The 15357-nt window shown below is 35.0% G+C and overlaps 1 protein-coding gene across 13 annotated transcripts in view; it reads left to right on the top strand.

Moving 5' to 3' along the window:
• Unc-13 (unc-13) overlaps positions 1-15357 on the top strand; it is a 375091-nt gene that overhangs the window by 217623 nt on the left and 142111 nt on the right. The gene's annotated exons all lie outside the window — the stretch shown is intronic.

The raw sequence follows: 15357 nt of genomic DNA, 5'->3' as shown, positions 1-15357 counted from the left end.
ATACTGTTACGAAATAATAGATCGAGAGAGAAATTTCGTTTCTCTTAAACGTTATCTTTAAAAAAAAAAGGCGGTTTTCTAAATGCAATCGAGAGAACAATTTTCCAAACGAAGTTGGTTGCTTCGAATGTGCGGTGAAATTTATATTCAAATTAGGTTTCGAGAGAGAACAACGTTTTTATATGGCGAAGCATCTCGATAGCGTTAGCAGAAAGTGTCCCAATTCTGTGGTTCTATGGAGGAAGTCTCGTCGAAAAACTGCGCAATGAATAAATCTCCTCACCGAGAATTGTATTTGCATTAAATTACTGACTGTCGGAGATAATTTTGCGAGCAACAGCGAATAGAATTTTCTATCTTGTCCGGAATTGAAACATCGTATTAATATTTTCATAGGATTGGTGTAAAACGATCAATAGAGTCGATATGCAGAATATTGATTTGCGCAGAAAAATTGTGTTAGGATGTCTAAATTATTTAAAAAAAAAAACAAAAAATAATTAAAAGCAGGGTTATGTATTAATGTATTATCGTCCAAACTTTATCGTAACTGTAAAGATAGCTATATTTAGGCGAGAAAGAAACGTAAAAATTGCCAAAAGTTATCAAATTCCGATAAGTATATTTTCTCAAATACTCGATATCAAATTTATCTTCGCGTATAAAATTACTCTACTAAAAATTTCTAATCGATAAATTCTTTTTCATCTTGTATATCATTCATGAAAATTTACTTTCTACGTTAGTTGTTACCACAGTGCAGAATAATAGCAAAGAAACTCAGTTGCATACCACGCACACAAACTTTCGTCTCTTAATTGAAATATTATATACATATATCCTACCTTATCTTCGTATTATTTACAATAAATGTACATTATTGTACGGTAATTACTGTTAGTACAAAGTTAAGAATGTCGTCTATTCAGAAAACTCATTTTACTGCAAAATTAAAGGAAAGTTGGGAGGAACTATGCGATATTTCAGAAGTATCAAATTAACTCACATTATAAGCTCATTTCTAACAACCAAGTTTCTCGTATATCTATTACAAACTTTTCTTGTCCTGAATCGCGAGTTTCCTTTGAACGATCGCAACAATTCAACCGACATCCCCAGCTTCAAATCGCTGGCTCTAACGATCGTAATGAACTTGAGCACAGAGTAGAATTTCCCCCTCCCGTGACTCCCATCCTTTGGATAAAAATCCTTGATTCTCTTCCCGCAGGGGGATGTCCCTCCAATCACTCTTGTTACGCCTGGAAGTGTCACCCATCGATCCACTGATCCAGCCCATTTTCATCCTTACGACTCTATTATTATCGAATGGTCGACTCGAAATTCGGAAATAAGCTGGCATAAATGTCACTGGAAGCTCGTGCTTTCCGACTTTCTCCTTCTTTTCTTTTTTCACTCCCTCCCTTCCAGGAGGCAGAAAAATAGATAGATAGATAGATAAAAAGAGAGAGAGAGAGAGAGAGAGGAAGTAGACCAAGAGTAATAAATTAGACGGAAGCGAAATTAAAGAAATTTATGTTAAAAATGTGGAATAGGGAATAGCAGAGAGGTTAGATATATATTGTGGTATTAATGCAAATTGATTCGCTCGACGATCTATTAGGTTGTCCGAAAAGTGTCTTTCTTTCGTAAACTTGTTTTTTTACAACAGTGCACCTTCATACAAACGCGAAACCAACTCTGTGAAATGTTTATCTCAACAGAACAAAATGGATCGCACGTAATTCGACAAAATAATATGAAACAAAAAACATTGTGCGTCTATTATTTCCTCGTAAAACGAAAGAAACTTTTCGGACAATCTAACATAATTGAATGATAATACCTTGCGAGGGGAAGAGTAGATAACTATGCGGACGACGTACTCTAGTGGTCAAAAGTTTGGGATCATAATGTGTTTGACGAAAACTGGGAATTTGAAATGAAGTTTCAAGTTGCAAATTTCTTTATCTCAGAATATTCTTTACTAAGAAATATGTCGGAATGAAAGAAATTACTCTTCGTATCTGTGACATTAATTTGTAAAAAAGATTCCAAATTTTTGGCATACGATGTACGTACCTATAGTGAAGCAATGACTGAAAGTGGATGAAAACTGCCGCTGAAAAGGATAGGAAAGTTAAGTGACTTAATGTTCAATATTCGGACCTTAGAGAAATTGGAATATACGTTTCTAGCCACATTAGAAAAGTTTGTATAGATTTTATGAAGAGTCAGCCGTTCATTACCGATAAACATAGAACTCGAGTAATGCAACCATATTCTTTGGAATTTGGAATAATTTATATTGCTGCGATCTATTATCGGAAAAGTTAAAAAGAATTGTACAAATGAAACGATAGGAGATAGAGCGGTCTCTCTACTTGAAGAGATAAAGATAACTTTATTCCAATGGGGGATCGATCAATGAAAAGCTCTGAAATCTTAATCCATCTGCACCAATCTCGCACCAGCTTGATCATCAAAATTTAATACGGTTGCCCTCGTTATTTCTGTATCACGTCTATTTCAATTAACAATTCGCGAGTAGATCGGAAATTGTTACTCTCTGTGGTCCTCATGCAGCTGTTGATCGTTTTGCACGTGATACAACTACCGAGGGACGAAGGATCACTCTTCGAAGGAAAATTAGGCCAAGCTGTATTATCCGCGTGTATTGCATTTAGAATGTAAACTTCTGTAATAATAATTTCTATAATAATTTGTATATTTTTGTATTTTGTCCATCTTAATCTAGGATTTGTTTATTTTTAAATTTAAAATTAATTTTTTAAATTATTGGAATAAATCAGCGCATTAATATATTATATAGGAAAAAATAGTATTATTTCCTCCGCGTTCTATATTCTCGTTCCAGTTTTTTAACAAAGTTTTCAACGACCTTCAACTGCGGAGCATGGAAGAGTACCAAAATGTGAAATAACGCGTGTACATCTTGTATTTACCCACATTTATTTATGTTAAACTAATTGTTTTGTACGTACAATTGTTAAACAGTGTCTTGCACGAATGTTTCTCAATTGAAGCATTTAAGAACTAGTTTAATATAGTTAGTGATATGATAAGTTTGAAATTATCTTTAACGTAATACTTCAATTTATATGGAAGTTATATTTAGTAAAAATCGTGATTTATAATCTCTTCGTTTTATTTAGACCAAATGGCATCGTCATACTGCAATGAACAAGAAATACGAAATACGTGTATAAAATAAAATTTCATTTATCAGACTGGCAAGAATGGAAATTATTATTTTACAAACGGCTGCTTACTTCGAGGGAACAAATTCTTAAGATTTCATCGCACAAGAATCAAATAAGTATGCATTTATTCTGAACCACTTTTTGGCTAACGATTCCATGTACCTGAAGAATTGATGATCCATCTGTCTCCCTCTAGCATAATAAATCAAAGTGTTATGCGTACATCAGATGAAGAGGAACTATATCCGTAAAATAAATCAACCTTCATCTTGATCGATTCGAAAATCCCAAGCGAAACATACAACTCAATGAGTAATATATTCTACTCGAACATATCTTCATTTATCAATGCTATTCGTCTTGCAAGCTCGTCCTAGACAGACGTCGAAGGATTGCAAATTTTGTTAGAAATAATTCAGTCGCATAATTCGATTTTGTTAGAATATGACAAAGTAGTAAATGTAACGTGTGCATGTGTGTTAAACAAAAGAGAATGCTCTTAACGTGAACAGGATGTATAAATTGAATTTAATGAGAAACGAACGAGGCACACAGAGCATCTATCTAACAATCATTACAAATATCTCTTTAACGTGACAGAGAATTGAAAAGTCTTGTGGAAGATAGCAGAATAGTGTACTTCAGCGTACGCTACGAAAGAAAAAGTATGCATAAATTTGCTTCAGAATATAAGATAAGGTCATAAGAATTTCATTCGTATATAAAAGATATATAAATCTACTACTAACGACCAATTCTAATAAAGTAAATAGGATACATAATTTACCCTAATGAAAGACGATAACAATTTCTATAGAATAAACAAGAAGATATAAATCTGCCTTAAGAAAGGATTATAAAGGTTCTTTCGGTATGCATGAGACGTATATACTATGTTCAAAAGTCTCCCTCAAATAAACAAGTCTTTCTAGGTCTGTCCCAACGAACAACTATACAGATTCCTTTAAAAAATGTCTGTAAACAAGATATACATGAAACGAAGAGAATGTGTAAACCTACCTCCACGAAAATCGAACTATCAAAAATAAAAAAATACATGCTAAATCTATGCCAACAAGGAACTACAAAAATCCCCTCGATGCAAACAAGATATACTTGGAAGAAAGAGTAGCGCACTTTCTATCCAAATGAACAGGATACGTAAATCTAGTCATAAATCTAGCAGTTCTTTCGAACTAAACAGGATGCATGAATCTTGCCGAGGAAAAATTCAGCGGAGATCAGTTCGATCATGGTTGATAAATCGAACGTATCGAACGAAACAAATTGTCGAGCTTCAGGCAGATATCGAGGGAGACAAAGAGGAAATCGACAGACGCCAGTTTCGTGCGGGGACTGCCTTGGAGCACGACCAAGAGAAGATCGAACAGGCTCGAGGGTTAAGTCGACACCGAGCGAAGGGATGAATGAAAATTTGTAGCCGGTTCGTTGAACGTCGAGTTCTCCGCCCTTTTCCATCGCCCCTTTCAGTCTCCGACTTCCGCCGAGAAGGACGCTGCTCCGAGACGCTGAATGAAGCTGGCAGGGTTGAAGGACCGTGATATATGTTAGGCGAAAAAAATGGTACAAGCCAACGGTCGAAGACAAAGAGATATTAATCGCAGATAGCCCGTTCAAGTTTATAATATTTGAAGAAAAATGAGGGAAAAGGTCAAGTATGACAGCTGACAATTGGTGGGTGATCGTATTGATTCGGATATCCTCATCGTTCTACTGCGGATTTTATATATTTACGACAAGTATATACATGCAAAAATATGCGAAAACGTATACGTATACACACGAGTATATGTAGAATACTATAAGTAGAAAATATGAAACGTGAAGTACGTGTTACTACGTTTAGGAGATGGAACATAATTACTTTTAGTCAAATTTGAATTCCCTATCTATGTTTGTAAAAATGTGGATTTACATAAACTTCCGCGATCTACCGAATTATATTTTTGTAAAAATGATCTCAAGATATCTAAATTTATTTCCTGATTTTATAGCACTGTTCGCGGTATTTAAAATCTTCTTGGAACATCAAATAATACGAGATTTAACCAACGTATATATTCCATTTAGAAACGAAACGTACCCTGATTCAGTTTGAGAGAACTCGAAGATCAAGGAACTTCCTCGCTTGTACAGTTTTATTAATGTGTTTTAGGGGATCCTCTGTGTTTTGCCAAAGCTTTCTCTTTGTAGAGGATATTGAAGAAACTACGGATGTGTTTGAAACAAGAACGAAGAGAACTAATAATCTTCCACCTAACTACACTCGACTACAATTCGAAGAAAAGAAATACATCGTAGTTTGTCTGGCAAAGAATTTGGTTCGAGAAATGCATCGTATTTTGTCCAACAAACTCACTGAAGCCAGTTCAACAAGTCGACATATCGTAAGGCGTGGACAATTCGTAGGCAAGTTACCAAATGTAAAATTCGCTATAGGCGAAGTTTCAAAATCTGGAGTTTCAAACATTGATTGGCAACAAAATTTCAACTAAACAAAATATATTCATAAAACGCGCAATAAAAAATTTACGCGATATATTCATAAAAAGTTTCTATGAGCATTGGAATACCTTCGCGAATCACAGTATATCAAACACTGATCGACCTCCAACCCGAAATAGAAAAATTAGGAACAATAACAGAAGAAGGGGGAAGGAAGGAGACGATAAAAAATTATTTCCATTTAGATACAACGGGGTTGGAGTATAGCAGTAAAAAAAGGGGGGTAGAAAAGATGGAAACATAAAAAAGGAGATCTGGAAGAAGATAAAACAGGAGATTCATGGTAAAAGACATTCTGCTGAAGGCGGACGAAAAAGTATCGTGCAAAAGGAAAGCAGAAGTATTTACGTGGCAAGAGAAAAGAAAAAGGGCCGCTGGATAGCGGAGAGGAACGCGGAGCAAGAGAGAAACTCGCACACGATTTTGGACAGCTGCCGAATATTGATCCTCTGTGCGAGTTAAAGCTGGACCTCAAATTCTGCAGAAAGACCGCGTTTGATGTGTTCTATGGTCTCTGCCTTTCTTGTTTCTATTTCTTTTTTCCTTTTTATTTCGTTGATCACCAACCCACAGCGTCGCATCATCATCGAAGCTGATAGAAAATGAGAAAATTTATGCGAATTTTCGCTGTGTAACTTTTTGCTCGTGTGAAATATAAGGAGGAAGTGTATTAAGGATCGAAGAGGATCTTTTAATTCTGTGACTGGTTTTTGAAAAAATAATGCATAGATATTGCGATATATTACGATTGATTTTACTGTTACCGATACTATTGGTTCTGGTATTAATTAATTATTGATTCTGAACGTATTTAATTATGGAATCACTTAATTGAATTGACTCATACAAAATGAGAAAGAAGTACGTCGAAGATAAGAGAAAACACTTCAATATTGTGAATTACCTAGTGACTTCGGTGTTCGTGAAAATAACATAAATAGAAGTTGCGATGAGTTTTACTATTGATCAAGTATTTAAATCGTTCAAATTTCTGTCTACTAATAATTAAAATATTCCTGGGATTTTAGTTTTGATTGCAAATCTAGGCGAATCTAATCTACATACCCCCGGGAGCGTGTCATTTAAATAAAATGCCGCGAGCGCAAACAAACCAAATAATAAATACCAAGCGACGAAATCAAACGGAAATATATAATTGAAACACGCATAGCGAATTTCAAGCATCATAGAGAAAATTGTAATATCGAAATACTCGTAAATTGCTTTATAAATTGCTGAATAAATGAGAATTTGTCGAGTTCGAGGGTGAAACGATAAATACTCTGAACGACACAGAATCGATTTACGAGCAACGAATAACGATTCGTTATCGAATCATCCACAGGTTAAAAACGAAAACGCCATGAGATGAATCGATAATGTGTTTATGCAATAAAAAGTGTTGCATGCGCGTGAATAGTCTATAAAATAGAGCAAAAAATAAACAGACAAGCGCGGACAGAGAGAGAGAGAAGGAGGCTAAAGTGAACAAAATGGAAAGATGGCAAAGGCGTAAAATAGCTACCTCTGCTCGGTGAAAAAGTGAGAAGCCGATAAACGTTACACACGTGTTTATGCTTTAATTGGAACACGTGTCGTCCGAAGTGTGTTTATCCCTAGTCACCATAGGAGTTTTGGCTTTCCTGTAAATCGTCTCTCATAATTACCGTCTTTGTCGCGGCAGAACACGCACTGACGCTGCTGTTCTCGTAATTAACCTAATTACCACGAGTAGTATGCGCGTATTGTTCCGAGACATCTACATCGGAAGATTCCTGAGGCTGCTTCAGCGTGAATCTTCTGACCTTTTCATTGTGCTTTATTAAGGGACAACGAAATTCGTGTGCAATATAGAGAGATTCTTCTGTGCGGTAGAACTTTTATTAAGACCTCTGTATTGCACTATCGCACCTATGAGACAAGATTATCAGGATACATCGACAAATTTCTTGAAGATATTCTATCGAACACGATGGTATAATACATTAGACAGCTGGTTTTCTTTTAAGAAGATGACCATTCTTCCTATATTTATTTATTATTCTCTTGTCGAGATACATTGGAAGACGAATTGTAAAATATGTTGGAATATGTTTTCTGTAACATTAGAATTTTGAGCGATTAAAACTAAATTAAAACTTCTGAACAGTATGTAAATTTTAGACAGCATTAATATAAAGAATAGATGGAGAGTTTATAATCGATCAGACAGATTATACAAAGTATGGAGATACAGATAGTAAACTGTAAGTAAATAAAGATTCGTTCTATTTGAAAAGTTCACCTAAAGATAGAAAATTTATGAATCATGTGAAAATGATATAAAAATTTTTAATATTTCGAAATATCGTCAATGTGACACTTTTACGAGAAATATAGAATTTAATTTCTAACCTTCGTACGCTTATCTATCGTAATATTTCAAAATCCTTTTAGTACTAGAATATCGATATTTTCAACATTATCGAGTATCCTAAAATCTCCTAAACCACTAGTAAGTAAGTTAAGAATATCTCGCGTGTCATATCCATAGTCCTTATTCATTCAAAATAAATCTCTGGAATTTACAAATTGTATTAACATTCGCTAAAGTTTTATTTTCCTAAGTTCTCCTATCGTAATGGTTTAAAACTGTTAAAGCTAAAATTACTACTGTTACTACCGTTTCCAACATTAATCGAATATTTTGAAACTGCCATATATCTCTTGAACTACGAGTGTTCGTAAATTGAGAACATCTGGCGTGTAAAATTTATTATAAGTAGATTAACGGTACTTCTGGGAAGGGTTAAAATCCAATAAAATTTCATTTTCATACGCTCATCTATCATGTTATATCGAAATTTTGATTGCGTTAGTACCAAAATATCACTCGTTTGAGCATTAATCGAATGAAATAAAAATTTTAAATACCTTAATAAAAATATATCTCATAAATATCAAATATTTTATAACCACCGTATGTCCCTTGGATCACGTGTACTAATAAAGTCAGACTGTCTTGATGTACCATATAGTTTCACGCTGAAAATCTGGAGGATAATTTATTGTACATCTGTCGGCGGCAGAGAATTTCGCGCCAACTTTATTCTGACCCCGTTAAGCGCACATGTTGCCCGTACAATTGTTACACAACGAGAAAATAGTCGGCCGGTATAACGTTCAAGTCCGATGAAATTTGATCGGGATCCAATTAATTCGCTAAATTAACAGAAGTCGCAATCGAGCTTTCCCGTTAATTCGCTGAATCTCAGCGGGTTTCTCTTAGTGACTAAATTAACCGGCTTCCATTAATTCACTGAGTTTCAACATTCGTTTGTTCGGTTTGGAAATTGAATTCGCTGGCTCTGGGTGCACCGTAGATTACCGGCTCGCTCCGGCCGAATTGAAGCTGGCCACACAGGCAAGTCAGTCTACTTGACTCATCATATGTATATACGTTGATCTATTCTACTTGTGTGCACAAAGACGCCTCCGCTCTACTCGTTGACTCAGCGACAATCTAATTCTACTTGTCGTACAGGATACAAGAGTGTTCCACTTGTCCGACCAAGATTGATCCTATTCCACTTTAACGACTGCATACTGACAAGTTATTATAAGAGCCATTTGCTTGATTGATCGGACAATTTTTATCTCTTAGCTGAATATTCTTTTCATTTCGAAACTGATAAGAAAGTGTGGGAAATGTTAGAAATATCTTTGCTAGAGAAATAAATCGTGTGTTATCTTTTAACGCTTTTCACCGATACGAAGAAGAAGAAGAAGAAGAAGAAGTTGAAATACCAGAGGCGAAGATTTCTGATGTAATTGGATTAAAGTTGACGTTTACCAGTTTACTTCTAATGATCTAAAAACATAAAATTAATTATTCTAGTTCTTGCTGTACGATTATGATTGTGCCCAATATGGAATTTACATTCTTTCTCGTGAAAAACAATGAAATCTCCGATTCTGTTTGAAAGTACCGTCCGAAGGAACAAGAACTTGTAGGTGTTTGTAACTTTATGATATTCACTCTCGAAGGCAGTAGGCTATTTTTTAGTCGAGATTTTAGCATTCAGAACGATTTCTTCCTATTTTCTTCACTATACCCATCGTGTTCTGAATAGTCGAGCGCATCGTAAATGCGGTCACTTTCGAGATGTCATTAGCGACGTCTAACGGTCTGATCGGTCGAAGACCATTCGAATGAATTTCCTTCATTTAGAATTTACTTCGTCGTTTCGAAGGCTAGCATTCGTCCAGCTATCGCTCATCCTCTCCACGCGAAGAGTACACTTTGGGCGCATGGAAATAGTACGATACCTAACGAGCATGCTGATCAAATTTTCTTGCATTTGGTGATATCCAATCAACGTGTATATTTTTCGGGACCACCAGAGCTTGTTGAGCCTTGTTGAGCCTTGCTGAATGATCGATCGAATTGAACTGAATCGAAAACAAAATTTGATTTGATCAGAATCGTTTCACCGCTCGAATTGTTGAAATCGTCAAACATTTAGAGCCGCCTGAATCATCGTGCAGAAATCAGAATCGTCTGATCGTTGGAACAGGTTTGTTTCAAACTTCACTGGTATAATCATCATCGTCGAGTCACATTACAGTGGTAGTTAAATTTCTACACGTTTTACATAACGTAATGAAATATGGACACTAAAGTTTCCTATGCTAAGTGTACAAATACTTTCGTCAACGTGTACATCTATGAAAGTAATTCAGCAGATAGATGTTACATTCTGACAGACCATTTGCGGAATTACTATGCCGATATATCGATACAGTTCCATTTGAATATTCCTCGTTATCGTAACAAAAAGCGTACTCTTGTTTCTTTGTTCGATACTAAGGATAAAAGTTGGAAAGACCGGAGCTGAGCAAACTTGCAAAACGATGGAATGAAGAAGCTTGAAGGAACAGAAGATAAGTTCAGCGACGTAAAGTCCGACCCAACTTCCGTCATTAATAACCCTTCTATTCAAAGCAGAGGAAAAATACTAAAAAGGAACCAGCAGGCGGCAGCGAAAATTTTCGCGTTCATGAACGAATAGGATCTGAATGGGAAATCGAACGCGTTGTGCAAATCTCACCGATACACTTCGAATGAAAACAGCTGACGTTTCCAATACGAGACTTTATTATTCCACGTTGTTGTTATTGTCGTTAGCCGCGTAAACTTTCAGCGGAAAATTGGAATGGCCGCTTTCTGAGATAGCCATACGTATGTACGTGGAATGGCTGAAATATGGAAATGCGGTAGAAGATATTGTACAGTTGTTTACAGATTAAGATTATTATTTTTCGTTGACAAGTTATTTTTGCTTGTTTTTGTGGTTACAAATTGAAAACAACGTAGAAACGTAGCACTCGGTATAATTCGTAAGCGACTTTTCGTCGATAATTAAAATTTGCATATTTTAAAATTAATTTTCTGCATTTTCAGCTTTTGCTTATTCGTAATAGATGTATCAGTATTATGCATATATTTGCAGAGAACAGAAAATGGCTTATTCTTGCGGAAAAGTTGAAATATCGTACATTTGTTTATCTGCCGTTACTCTTCAGTATTATCAAATTATTTTGTTTTTTCTTTTCCATCGTATGTTCATCTGCGTAACTACATCAACTTGCAAACATTCGATCGTCGAACTCAATTGCTGTTGAATAATGAATAATCAGATATGCAAATAAAGCAATAACTAACTAATAGGGAATAATTATTTACACACTGCAATAATGTTTCTCTACTTGGTGTCAAGAGCTTTCGAAATTACATTTACATTTTGGGTTATTTGCGTCATCCTTTCCATTCATCATCGACGATATGTAATCTCTGTTATCTCCAAGTCTGATAAAAACAGAGAAAAAGTATACTAAAATTCCGACATTTGCGAAATATAATTTTTTAAGCTATGACACTTCCAGATCGATCGTCTTATTTCCATTATACGTCACTTCAACATCTTGATTTTATCTCGAAAACACTTCGCGCTTTCTTTAAAGAAGAACCGTACATATTTTCTTGACGGAAGCTATATATATCCTTCAGTCAATTTGAATTACCCAAATTTATTTTCTTACCCATAATTCCTAACCCCAAAGATTCGCCGATCGAATTTCCAACATTACAAACCTGCGATATTTTTCGTATTACGACATGTAGATACAAGGAATTCTCGTTTTTATTTAGTTTCACTTGTTTCAATTGAACCTCCAGCTCTACAAAGTTGCGACAAAGTATACAGGAAAAAATTAGTGAAAAGGAACTATCCTTTTCGGAAGAATAACGAAGAACGAAATATATCAAACTAACTGTGGATTTAGCCAAGCGAGATACAATAAAACGAAACTAACGGTGGAAACTACGAAGTTGGAAGCGTGTTCGACCGGATGAGCAACAATTTCACGTTGCATTTCCAGCGAATAATCGGATCGATGCGGCAATTAACACTTTTTTTTTTTTTAGAAGTCTGTGGAAACGTTTCGTCAAACATTCGGCCGAACTTTTGCAAACTCGCTTTCGACGACGTCGGTGCACAGCCTGTTTCGACGTTTCTCTTATTTACGTCCCTTACGGCGGATGACCGATAATGAGAGGCTGTCTCGACGTCTAACGAGAAACCGTGCGGTTAAAGAGAAAGGAGGAGATGGAAGCGAACGGGGTGAACGCTTGAGAGGGAAACGGGATGAAGGATGAGCAGGCTGAGAAGGGGATTCGTTTGAAACCTTTAGAAATTGCGATGCCTCCCTTCTTTCATGTCGAAATCTGCCATCACTTGATAGAAATCCGCTTTTTATTCTGTGTAATTCTTCTGTATAGCGTGGTATTATTATGGAGTGATATAATTATTTTAAATAGAAATAATGATTATACGGAATGATGGATAAGATAAAGAAAATAAGCTGAAGAATAAATTTTTTAGTATTGAGAATGAACGTTGTTGTGGACGAGTTGAAAGAATCAATTTGTGGAAAAGTTGTTGGGAAAATTAGAAATTTCAAGGATTAAAGTTACGATAATTAATCCTGTCTGTTTATTTCCTCTAAAAGTGTACAGGGTGGTGTATACAGGTTTGAAAAAGATTCTTTGATATAACGTTGAAACGTGGACGTGAAAGTTTGTTTAGACAGTTTCGAGATCTTCTTCGCTTTTCTATAATAGATTTAAGCTCGTTTATTTTCGAAGTAATATGGATTATTCTAACAAAATATTCATTTCGTCGAAGATGAATAATTTTGCGAAACTCCATTAAAATATATATTTTACTGATACGAGTGCAAAAAATTGAAGTCGATAAGTAGTTATAGCGAAGTTGTCGGTATTCCTTGCAAGCTCGATTTATCAAGATTACGTTACAAAGAAAAGAAAGATGTTGCTCGCAATACTTGAAATTACAGAACTACGTGCCGGAAAAGAAAAAGTAAAGAAGGTAATTCGGAAACTAACAAAACGAAAGAAATTCCGAAGCATCGATATTCAGAGATCAAACTATAATGCGTGCAGAAAAAAAGATTATATCTGTTTCAAGAAATAATCCTCGTTACTACAGTAATCCTTGACAAGACCAATCTACTTAAAACAAAAAAGAAAGAAGAAGAAAAGCAATTCAATTTGAACAAATGAAGTTCCAGACAGAGAAAGAATAACAAAAGAAAACGCTGAAAGTGGCTCGTTGTTCTAATACCCAGGCCAGCTGCGAATACTTCTTGGACCCTTTATTTACAAAAGGATCTGTTTACTTGAATAATTTTAGCAGGGAAGTCAAAACGCGTTAAAAAGTTTTCTAAAGTTACCGAAAGCATATTTACGAACACAATATGACGCGGTATGCATTGCTTGTAATTAACCTAAATGCCGCAACGAGAATTAATTAAATTTCACGGGTACACGCGGCAATTATGCGAATTTCGTTGTCCTGCCTGCATAAGCTATAATATTCCGTTGTGGTGGGGCTTTTACTAATTTCAATTCTGCTGAAATGCTTATACCAGTTTGGTTAGGGTTTTGTTTCGTTTCAAACGTTCATCCTTGTCGTTGGTTATCGTTAGAACGAAACAAACACTTTCGTAAAAAGAGAAGCTGAAGAATATGCGACGTGGATGATCTCGAATTTAATCGCTGAACAAAGAAATGCAACGGTAATTAATGAGAGAATACGATGACTAAAGTACCTCTGACAAGAAGTTCTCTAGTTAAAGATACTGAGATTTTTAAGACGCAATAATATTGCTTAAGTATAAAACACGTAAAGTATATATAGGTATAGAAAATAACCATAATGATAATTATTTTGTTATTTTGTACGTGATTATAATCTGATTGTTATCTTTAGTTAGTCATATCTTACGTAATAATAGAATATTCGAAGGAATGGGTTCTTCAATGGATCTTCGAATTTCTGAATTTCTGAATTCTGGAAATAAATTCTATTTGAGAATGAGATTTAGGAATGATCATTGTTTTAATAGGCAGAAAATTTATAAAGATAGTTTATGAATATTTTGAAAAATTTCAAACAAGATATTTTTGAGTCACGTTATATTTAAGATAATATTTAAGAAAATAATTGATCCTTTAATGCTTCAACCTTTTCCTCGTTCGTTTTATTTTTCTTTTCTCCTTGAATTATCTTACTTAGAATTATAAATGGAAATATTTTGATAAATATTTAATATGATACGTAGAGCGTGAATATTTCAATAACAATCTGTAACAAAAGAAAACTGGAGAAAATGTTTGATATTTTCACCTCGGGTAAAGGATTGTTTTACGTGAAAGCTTCTTCCTCAGATTCCATATAAATAATGTTTCAGTTATTGAGTTGAAAAGAAAACCGATAAAGGATCATGATATATGATTCCCGAAACGATAAATGGAAGGAAAAATGGATGGAAAGTGACACGAATACCAGCCATGTCAATTTCACGTCACAAAACGCGTCGTACGTAAGCGTCTGTCAAAATGTTGATTAATCTGCTCTCTACGTCCAGCGACAACGATCAGCTCCACAATTTAGAGGAAAAGGTACTACGGACTTCCTCTTCTTCGTACTATTCGCATTATACTGTCGTAATAGACATAACGAATTTTAAGCAAAGAATTTTTTTAAGAAAAAATTTTACTTCGTTGCACGAGCGACTATTCCGTTCATAAGAAATATAAAGACTTTTAATAAAGAACTTTTAAAAAAAGGTAATCTTTAAAAATACATGTTAAATTAAATACGCAAGTAAAAATAGAAGAAATGAACGATGTCGTGTTCCCGGTCGAACAATTAACGTTGAAAAACAAGACTGTACGATATCCTTTATAAATAAATTTCTTTAGACGCGTCTATAAAATATTATCGTTTTAAATTTTCGAATCTCCCGCATATCCAATATAAAGCGTGCACAACAATCTTCACTACATATCTGTTACCTTGTTCTATCAACGGACAAACAAGCTACGCTGCCTGTTTGTCCATCTACTTACAGTTCACTTCTTTATCCGATATCCCTCGCCATCATTTGTATCTGGCAAAGTTTCCAAAAAGTTTACGAAAATACCGAGAAAAACACGTAGTTTTTCCTTATCGTTAATAAGAAAACCTTGGTCTTGGAGTAAACG

Source organism: Bombus fervidus, chromosome 1, assembly GCF_041682495.2.
Source record: "Bombus fervidus isolate BK054 chromosome 1, iyBomFerv1, whole genome shotgun sequence".
NCBI lineage: Eukaryota > Metazoa > Arthropoda > Insecta > Hymenoptera > Apidae > Bombus > Bombus fervidus.
The sequence above is the reverse complement of the archived record's forward strand: the minus strand, read 5'-3'. Positions and strand labels throughout refer to the sequence as shown.